Here is an 8,150-nt window from a genome sequence, read left to right on the forward strand (position 1 = left end):
TGGCGGACACCACTTCGTTTTATATGTCTTTTATTCGTGTTTCTAGGTCACAAAGTACACTTTTAAGATATTTTCAGGCGAGAATGTAGGTGTATAAACTTCAAATATCTGCTCGTTTTATCAAGACATCCCATATTAGCGACAATTCTCTTAAGTGTTGCTGATAGCCGGCTAGCTAGCTAGCTAGCTAGCGCCCCTTCGTGAAAAACCACCCAGGCTTGGCTGATAGTGAGGTGGCTAAAATTTGTTTAATCGCCCGATCGCTCGGCAAGGGTCTGTGTCTTAGCTGGACTTATTTTTCGTTTATATGGGCCGATGATGCTGGTCGATGTGGAAAAAATAACTGAGTTGTTTGGTGGTGGAGCTACAACAGAGGGCAGCTATCCCTGTGACAGAAAGGACATGCCGCGAACGAGACATACAAGGCGGTGAGGCTACCGCCGATCGACCGGTGTTTGCTAACGCGGAGGTCAATCGTGGATCAGGGAAACCGAAGGCAGGAGCGTGAGGTGAACTGAATTTCAGGTAAGAAGTTATGACCTGCACTCTATTTGGGTCAGATATAAACCGAGTTTAGGTGTAGTTTATTTAGCAGCAGTTCTCTTATGTGTTGCTGATAGCCGGCTAGCTAGCTAGCGCCGCTAGCATAGTTAGCTAGCGCCGCTAGCGACCCTTCGTGAAAAAGCACCCAGGCTTGGCTTATATTGAGGCGGGTGAAACTCGTGTCAGCACCCGGTCGCTCGCCGACAGTATGTGTTTTAGCTGGACTTATTTTTCGTTTATATGGGCCGATGATGCTGGAAACCGAAGGCAGGAGCGTGAGGTGAACTGAATTTCAGGTAAGAAGTTATGAACTGCACTCTATTTGGGTCAGATATAAACCGAGTTTAGGTGTAATTTATTTTCGTTGACCTTTTACAATCGTACTGCCACGGGAGTTTATATACAGCTGTATGCGCACTAAGTTACTGACGTTGGACTTTATTTTATTCATTAGGGTTAGTTCATAGAGTTGCCGTGCCGTACAAACGGAATCGTCCCACATTCAGAGAAAACATTATGATTTATTCTGTCGTTACGAAGCCTCCCCTGTCATTCTCTCGCGTGTTGAAACGTCAATCATGAAACTGATCAATGATCGGCTGTTCGCTCTTATTTATCGCGCTAAACAACAGCAGCACGTTTAAGCTTGATCAGCTGTTGTTAGAATTCTTTTGATTTTAATTTCTAGTATCAGCTGATGTTTGCTGGAGCATGAAGATGAAATCAGGAGATGTCCTTACTGAATCATCAGAGCTGAACTGGTGATGGAGAAACAGGTTTACACTTTAGGTGACATGAATGAGTTGAAGGGAAGTTATGAGTTGTTTCTGAGAGACAAAGACCAAGCTCCTTTTTTGTGTAGCTGACAGCTGGTAACTGTGCAGGGGCGGATCTAGCAAAGCTTTTACGGGGGGGGGCAGCTAGGGCATTAACAGAGAAAGGTGGACACAAAGATATACTTTTCTTTCTTACTCTCATATAAAATATTTAGCTTTTATTAAATAGTTATCTGAATCTCACAACCAAAGTTTGTATAATAATACACAAGATTGGCTGTAGACCATTGTTCATAATTCAGAACACTGTGTAAAAATAACAAAAAACAAAAAGTGAATGCATGTGTGAAAAGTGGTCCATAATGTAATGCTTCAAAGCGTGTTCATGCAAACATTGTCGGGTCTGCCGTGGTACAATGGGACTTCTGCTCATGAACCTGTGTGCACAGTGTCTGCAAATCGGCGCTGTACGAAGTAACTTCATCTTTACACAAAACTGTAAGCTGTCATCTGTGAAGCGTGAGCGGTGTTTGTTTTTACCATAGTTCATGGTGGAGAATGGCTGCTCTTCTGAGTTTTGCTCTCTGTAGCCGTATGAATGGCAACTACAGTGATTAGCAGCGGCATAGGCACACTTAAAATTTCTTCTGAAATTTTCGCTTTCTAGTTGTTCATGTTGTGTCCAGGCTGCTGCCAATTTCTTTGATTGAGGGCACCAGCTGCACCTCTCTCCACACCTCTTTGATGTTATTCAGCTGGAGTTTGGTCTCCAGCTCCTCTCTATGCATCTACACCTTCTTAGCCCCACATTCAACTCATCTTTGTTCCCAGACCTGAAGAGCCTCTTTGTTCGTTCAGTAGGGCCTTCAGGTCACTGTTGATCCAGGGCTTATTGTTGGAAAAACAGCATACAGTCCTGGCTGGGATGATGGTATCTTCACAGAAATGTATGTAGTCAGTGATGCAGTCTGTGTTGCTGTTGATGTCATCCCCATGTGGACGGTAAATGGCCTGTATTTGTATAGTGCTTTACTAGTCCCTAAGGACCCCAAAGCGCTTTACACATCCAGTCATCCACCCATTCACACACACATTCACACACTGGTGATGGCAGCTACATTGTAGCCACAGCTGCCCTGGGGCGCACTAACAGAGGCGAGGCTGCCGGACACTGGCGCCACCGGGCCCTCTGACCACCACCAGTAGGCAACGGGTGAAGTGTCCTTGGCAAGACACGGATGAAGTGTCTTGCCCAAGGACACAACGACCGAGACTGTCCAAGCCGGGGCTCGAACCGGCAACCTTCCGATTATAAGGCGAACTCCCAACTCTTGAGCCACGATCACCCCAGAGCATGTCCCAGTCTGTAGTCCTGCAGGGGCTCTGTCTTCCTTACCTCGCCTTCTCACAGATTTGGTGGCAACAGGAAGCCTTAGAAATGCAAGAACTGTGCATTGTCATTGTCATAGCAACACCGTTGGGCGTTCTGTGACGTAATTAGTATGTGACGCGAACGCTACAACAAAAGGTGGACGGTCGAGGCGACGATATGCCTGCTGCTCGGTCTGTGGACCGTGGCGTTGTTTTTTCTAGCCATTTCCCTTGTTGCCAGGTTTTAAAAACGGCGGTTTTGATTTTCATGAATGAGACGCTCTCGTGACGCCACTGACTAGCCAATAGGTGGCATGCAGTCTGTTGACATCACATTTTGGGATCATTTGGAACCACGGCCAAGTAGGTTCTAATAAAGGACCTGGTACCTGGTACTATGACCTAATGGCAAACCCTGAAAACTGTGGCGAGCCGACGTGAATATGTACTAATGGAAAAGGGGCTTGAGTGTGCTGTATGTTGGCACACAGAAGGACTCTTTATTTTTTATTTTATTTTGTTTTTGCACAAATGGATAACAGTGCGCTGGTAAATTGCAAACTGCATCCAGGACAAATAACCACGTTACACTGCTAACTTCATCACTTTTAAAATACCTGCAGAAAACATGCAGACACAGAACAAGCCAATGAAAAAGCTGAGTGCATGCTGACCCCGAACCACGTGTAACAAAGGCAGCGATGAACAGTCAGCCTTGAGCACTGTAGCCTCTATTTCTACCTATGCGTGTGTTTCTACAGTAAAATCACTGGTTTTCATCTTTGCTTTGTGTTCTTATGTAAAAATGTAAAAGACAGTGTGTATGTGTCCTCATGATATGCATTTGTGCTGGTGTGTGGGACTGTAGCCTAATGTTTGCATTGTTAGCTGGCAATTATACAAACCTGCATTTCAGCTCATTTTACTGAGTAAAAAAGTAACAGAACAAGTCGTGTACAGAATTACTTTCTCTGGCAAGTAATGACTGTGCTGCATTACATTTAAGAAAAGTAGCAAGTGTAATGATCAACACAGGACCAAAATATCTATTACACAGCATACTACGGGACTTGCAATACAGACAAGTCAGACATCCATATAACAGAGGGTGAGATGATATCCACTCACCTAGCTGGGCCTGATTGGATTCGGACATCTGTATGAGAGCACTGTCCTTCTTGTTGTAAAGAATTTTCACCCTCTGGACATCACCATACACTCCTGTGACAGACCCAGAAGCAGGCAATAGGAGAAGAGGTTGGGATGAGAAAAAGCAGACAGTTAGAAAAATCTCAAGGTTTCAAAGGAGACAAGGATATTTAAAAACAAGGTACAGCAGAGATGACAGCATAGAAACACAGGTTTATTTTAGACTGTAGAGTGTGAGATGTATGAAAGTGTGTGAAAAAACAGATAAAGGATAAAGAAGAAGCACCCTCTAAGCAGAAACGTTATCAAGCTATGTGAGATGGCTAAAAATAAAAACAGCATGCAAAAACCAATGGCTTAGCCATGCATTAACTTCTTACTGAGTAGGAAATTTTAGGGCAAAGTAATGATATGACATAACCCAAACCAATAAACAGGTGGTCAATGAGTATTCAAAATGACCTAATCTACAATCAGCAAACAAATATAGAAAAGCTTGTAATGCTAACAGTAACACTAACAATACTACTAATAATACTAATAATAATAACAACAACAATAATAATACTAACTATAATAATAATAATAATAATAATAATAATAATGGTAATAATAATAATAATAATAATAATAGTAACAACAACAACAACAACAACAAAATGTCAGAATGAAAGTAGAATAGAAAGAGTAGATATAAGAAAGAAAAGTAGAGCTAAAGAAAGAAGAGAGAGAGAGAGCTAACGATAACATACCGAAGAGGGTAAACAGACTTTGGGGCGTAACCATCTTAGAGGGAGAGAAGAGCAACAAGCAGCGTGAGACAGGTAGAGAGTAGAAGAGTCGGAGCGGAGCGGAGGTAGAGATGGACAGATCGATCCAGAACGGAGGTAGGTAGGAGGAATGGTGGTTTTTGTTTTTCCCCGGAGAGTGATGGAGGTGGTGGGTCATGGAGGAGGGGAGCAAGCGGTGGATGGGGGTCATGGAGGGGAAGAAGGTTGGTTAATATGGGAGGAAGAAAGGTGATTGGAGGTTATAAATTTATAAAATCCCCACCAGCACACGGAGTGAAGGTGGAGCAGGGTGGAGAGAGTGAGAGAGAGAGAGAGAGAGAGAGAGTGAGAGAGAGAGAGAGAGAGAGAGAGAGATCAGGGAGGCAAATGCAAATTTGGGTAAGGAAATTTAAAAATGAGGAATGGGGAGGGACAAAAAAATAAAATACAGGTCAGTACACTGGAATAATGCAGGTAGTTTGGTCAGAGATAATGGCTTGGATCAATGTTGTCTTGGAGAAAATAGAGCAAAGTTTAAAAAAACAAAACTGGCTTTCATCCTGGACAAGCATGGGATAAAGGTACATTCATCTCAAATCATAATAAATCATTAATATTCAGACTCATTCACAACAATGGGAGAAACAGAACATGCAGCAGCTGTGAGAAACTGAAAGTCTTTCAGCAGTGGTATGACACGAGTTTACAAGGAGATTAGATAGCATGCAGTATAAAATGCAACACAATCTTGCATGCAAGAGTTGATGTGAAGGCCACTTCAGTATAACATGGCATTCACACAAATCCAAAAAAAGCATAGGAACAGTATCTTAACATCAGGACTTTAAGTGGTGTAGATACTGTCCAAAGGCAGAAAAGCACAACCGTTCACAGTCAGAGATAGCAAAGACAGAGGAGAAAAGTCAGACGCCAAATCAGTTAAACACACAAACCAAAAACAGAAGAAAAGGGATAAAAGAGCAAGCAGCAGCTGTTTGTTCCCAGGGCTCAGACACAGTTAGGAGACCACAGAATGATTTCATATGAGCTTTCATATGAGCTGAGGAGAGATGAGGAGAGCTTAGAGAGAAAAAGAGAAGACAGACAGTTAGCAGAGTTAGATGCAGTTTGACAGAGAAGGAAGGCTTGATTATCAGAACAGGAAAGAGAGGAGAGGGTTCGGGTGCCTATGAAATAAACGACAAATCCCGCAGTCGCTTAGTGGACCGAAAAAGGAAAAGGGGGGAGAAAAATAAGTTCTTGCTGTGAAGAACAACACAAAAAATACAGTAAAGAAATGTTCATAGGAAAAGTATTTAATAAAACTAGACCTATAACAGGAGCCCAGAAGTAGAACATCAACTGCTCCACACAGCTCAGTGATTACAATGAAAATGATGTCTACACACGCTGGTTAGGAGGCAACACATACAGGCAACAGGCTATCTGAACGCAAACAAATATTATAGAATCAAATGAACCTTTGGGAAACTACAGCTTACATAAAGGAAGCCTTGTTTTTCCTGGAGTCCTAAGACTAGAAAGTTCATGAAAACCAAAACTGTCTGTTCAGTCTGTGTGTGTCTCAGCACAGATCCACAAAAGCAAGTAAACTAATTATGAAGATTACAGATCAAGTTGTAGACATGAGTTTATTTTTATACACGTCTTTAATGACAAGCACAAGAAAACAAATCTGGAAATAGAAAAACTGACCACAGCGAGCAACAGAAAAAACAGGAACAGATGAATGGAGTGGTGTGTAGGAGCGGTGGAGTTTTAATTGTAGACGTTCCATTTTACTGGTGTTACTGGTGTAAGTATTACTAACCTCCTCATTGAGGTTGCTAACCAGCAGGACCCACTGGATCCTGTCTGCCCAGTGAGGGCCACCCTCCCGCTGCAGCAGCAGCAGCTGCGCCGCACTCAGAGGGTTCAGGGCTCTGACGGGAAGCAGACAGACAATCATGGAGTGGAAAATCATTTGTTACAGCAGTTGAAACAATAACATTGATGATGGTGACAATACATCATGGCAAGAACACAGTACAACCCTCTCAGTGGATACAAGTATCAAAATTGGCACTTAGCATCAAACCCTGCATGTCTGACCAACAAAACAGTTCTTTGTACCATACACCAAGATGTTTTCTATGTTTGATACACTTTCTCAATTTTCCAAAAATGATAATAACTGCAACAATCACAGTAATGCAGCCCAGACACGCTGGGTTTGTTTCTCCTCCTCCTGGGTATCTATCACATGTGAGGTGAATGGTGTTACCCTCTAAAATAATCTCAAATAAGAATGTGACATGTAGTTGTAGGAATAGTACTTTTTGTTTCACCCAACCAACTCTACCAGTGGCATTAGAAGCTGCGATTTCACACAGTAACCAGGGACACAGTTCAGCTTGGATCAAACTGAGGGCAAACACAGACTGTTGTTCTACATTAGACCCTGACACAAGACAGAGGTTATATTGAATAGAAGGAACAACTTACTATATAGCGTTACAAACATTACCTATAGTCGTTAACGTTCTATTTGAGTTTCCTTACGGTAATTCAACACACACAATTGACCCATGACACCGTAATGACTGCAATGATGACAGGTTGGGTGAACGACTCTCAGGATCACCTCCTAGGTGAAAACTCCACTACTCCATTTATTCTCTTTTGCTTATCCTCTCATGAGCGCAGAGGGGGGCAGAGCCTATCCCAGTTACCACAGGGTGAGAGGAGGTACACCTTACACAGGTCACCAGTCTGTCGCAGAGCTAACAGAGAGAACCAAACAACCATTCACAATATGGGCAATTTAGAATTGACTGATAATCTGCCTGAAGAGCCGCTGCGCACCAGCTGTACGAACACTGACAGCAGCCTGTTCTTTCATTTCCATTACTGACACGGTATTACCCAATCAAATCTCTTAATGCGTTCAGCCCCTCCCCTACCTTCATTGTGATCTCCCACAGCTGCTACAAAAAGATTATTATGGAAAAAGTGAGGTGGAGCTGAAATGGTGAGAGAAAACAATAAAAAGAAACTAAAAATGGATTCAGCAAAATATGTCAAATTAACCGACATGTTAGCTGTCAGGGCTGCCGCACCGTGAACAGTAATACCAGCAACAACTAGTAACCAGGCCTCAGAGTCACAGGAGGCTGCTGCTGCTAGCTCCAGCTGTAGAGAAGTGAGGAAGAGACGGTATGATAAGCTATGTACATTAGACTATACGGCAAGATTTAAGAAAGGGCACTAACTCACGTGAACACGAAGAAACTTCATCGAGTGGTTTAAGGCTAAATAAAGGAAGTGAGTCAGTCAGTGGTGTGTTAGCCAGTAGCACCAAGTCTCATGTTGTGGTGGTGATGGTCCAAGAAATGTGACTGGTGCAAAACCAAGCTTTTACCTACTGCAGGAACTGTCAGAAGCTGACAACGTGTGGATTCAAACCTGAGTCTGTGGTCTTATCTGCACAGAATTGTGCACGTGCAATATCTGAGACCAGACACATTTCTGCAATTACACA

At 42.9% G+C, this 8,150-nt stretch overlaps 1 long non-coding RNA gene across 1 annotated transcript; it reads right to left on the reverse strand.

Annotated features, from left to right (window-relative positions):
- Positions 1 to 2,593: 2,593 nt before the first annotated feature.
- Positions 2,594 to 6,472, reverse strand: LOC109197976 (uncharacterized). Its single transcript, XR_002058983.2, has 3 exons — positions 6,441 to 6,472; positions 4,592 to 4,625; positions 2,594 to 3,911 (listed from the first exon to the last, which is right to left on the reverse strand). It is a non-coding gene; the product is annotated as an uncharacterized LOC109197976 (long non-coding RNA).
- Positions 6,473 to 8,150: the final 1,678 nt, after the last annotated feature.

This window comes from Oreochromis niloticus, unplaced genomic scaffold (assembly GCF_001858045.2).
Source record: "Oreochromis niloticus isolate F11D_XX unplaced genomic scaffold, O_niloticus_UMD_NMBU tig00007205_pilon, whole genome shotgun sequence".
In the NCBI taxonomy this organism is placed as follows: domain Eukaryota; kingdom Metazoa; phylum Chordata; class Actinopteri; order Cichliformes; family Cichlidae; genus Oreochromis; species Oreochromis niloticus.